Below are 2,772 nucleotides of genomic sequence, written 5' to 3' on the forward strand. Positions count from 1 at the left end.
CATGTATACACACATATATGTACATACTTACATCTACATGTGTATATATATGCATATCAGGGTACAAGACGTTAGAACAATAAACTACAGACAACGGAACGAACACATAGGAAAACGGAAAGCCACTTGGAATATCCCTTCATCAGCTGTCTCTATTCTATCTAGACGTTTCGAAGATAAGACAGAACGTACTCTAGAATAGTCTCTTCCTGAGTTGTGGATCAACCCACTACACAGAGGATTCCAAGGTGGCAAACACAAACCAAGACAGGAAAAATTGAACAGTGAAAACAACATTCAAAAGCCGTACGGCCAAACGTAAATCTGAGGTAGAACGCTAGTAGTTCGTCTTGCCTTCACAGCGGCTGGAGTGAAAAGAAAGTTGACCACTGGTCACACATATATATATATTACATCAAGCACCTAAAGTGGCACAGCCTGCACTGACTGATGTAACACAACTAGATGTGCAACATCCTACTCCTTAGGGACAACTGTTGGATGGGTCGAAACGACCGTCTTGCTGATTAAGGATTCGTACTAAATCCATCTATTTCCTTCATCAATTTCATATATATATATTAACAGATTAAAAATAATGGTCATTACATGTAATTCCTTTATTTTCCAACAAAGGCTCTGATGAAAGTAGCATTAATTTTGTTAAGTCGTTCGATCTACCTCAATTGATCAATAGACCAATTGAGTAAACGTGGCAGTAACGTACCTATAATGACTACTGGAAACTGCTGTAAGCTAAATTTACTCTAATAAAGGAATTATATGTAATGACCATTATTCAAAAATTTTTTCTTATATATCACTCTGTAGAAACCAGTTTATGTGAAGCCCATCCACAGATTTACAATATAGAATTGTGATGAACTATAACTTAGGACACAACCAAAGGATTACCTGGAATCGTTCACTAATTTAAGGAATATTATGAGCCTGATGCGCCAACAGAGCTTATGAAATATTTTACCTTGATTGATAATTCCTCAATATTTGTTTTATATATATATATATATATATATATATATATACACACACACACACATGCATGCATATAATACATATATACATGCATGCATACATAGATGTAATAATTTATGCATGTGTATGAGAGGGGACAGTACTTATATCGCTCTATATGCGTTTGTGTGTGTGTGGGTATGTGTGAGCGTGTGTGCACTTGTAGAAACGCTCGTGTCATTATTTAGGATATTGAATATTCTCTCATCATTTCATTATAGGTATTTTCAAAGAAATCTATCTGCATATCTATCTATCTATCTATCTGTTTGTCTGTCTATATTCTTTTATGCCTTTATTCATTTACTTGTTTCAGTCATTTGACTGCGGCCATGCTAGAGCACCGCTTTTAGTGGAACGAATCGAACCCAGGACTTATTCTTTGTAAGCCTAGTATTTATCCTATCGGTCACTTTTGCCGAACTACTATGTTACGGAGACGTAAACACACCAGCATCGATTGTCAACCGATGGTGGGGGGGACAAACACAGACACAAAGACATAAATATATATATACGACAGGTTTCTTTCAGTTTTCGTCTACCAAATCCACTCACAAGGCTCTAGTCGGCCCGAGGCTATAGTAGAAGACTCTTTCTCAAGTTGCCACGCTGTGAGACTGAACCCAGAACTGTATGGTTGGAAAGCAAGCTTCTTATCACACATCCATCTATCTATTTATATCTGTCTGTCTGTCCCTCTGTCTGTCTATCTATTTATCTATTTATCTATCCATCTGTCTGTCAATCATGACGGTTTTCGGGCCGGGACCTATGGACAACTTCCGGAGATGCCTGGCCTGGCAGTGCTATCGAGAAGCTCTACAGGAATGGCCCGAGAAACACCGGGCCGACCTGCCCGAGCTGCGGTCAGAGCGACGAAACCGTTCTGCACGCACTCGTGCAGTGTCCAACCATTTCCGACCTGTGGGCTTATGTCGAACGACTGCTGTCACGTGTAGGACGAGTCAGTTTATCAACCGAGTCTATCGTGAATAGTGTCAGGCCTCCTTCCTTTAAACGGGAAGGAAGAGCTGTATTTATTGTAATTGTGGCTATGGTGAAAGAATGCATCTGGTGGACGCGTCTGAAAGGATTAGAGACAAACACTTTCCTCTCTGGTCAATCTCTCATCAACTTCTTCAAGTATTACTTGAAAAGGAAGGTGAGAGTAGAGAGGCAAGTGTTGTCTAGTGAATGTTTCAACAACAGATGGGTGAATGTAGCAAGGATGGCACGTGTGAATGGCGGAGCCGCCTTCAGCATGATCCTATGAACCGGAAAAAGAAAAACAAAGGAAAAACAGAGTTACCTACTTGTAACTGTGTTATTATGTGACATTATTGCCCGAGGTTACCGTGGTCTTTTCGTAGGTTTTTCTTTTCTTGGATAAACCTCCTCACTTTTGGGAACTTTTAGTATTATTTCCCAAACGATTTCGAACCCTTTTGATCGTTGTCCCTATTTTTATTTTTTAATTTCGGTTATTTTCACTCCACTCGAAAAGAAAAACTCTGCATTGTATTTGGCCCTTGTGTGGCCAATAAAGTAAGTTATCTGTCTGTCTATCTATCTATCTATCTATCTATCTATCTATCTATCTATCTATCTATCTATCTATCTGTCTGTCTGTCTGTCTGTCTGTCTGTCTGTCCGTCTGTCCGTCTGTCTGTATGTCTCACTCCGTCTTTCTGTCATTTTATGTTTTTATCTGTCTGTTTGGCTGTCCATCTGTCT

This window comes from Octopus bimaculoides, chromosome 16 (assembly GCF_001194135.2).
Source record: "Octopus bimaculoides isolate UCB-OBI-ISO-001 chromosome 16, ASM119413v2, whole genome shotgun sequence".
Taxonomy (NCBI): Eukaryota; Metazoa; Mollusca; class Cephalopoda; order Octopoda; family Octopodidae; genus Octopus; species Octopus bimaculoides.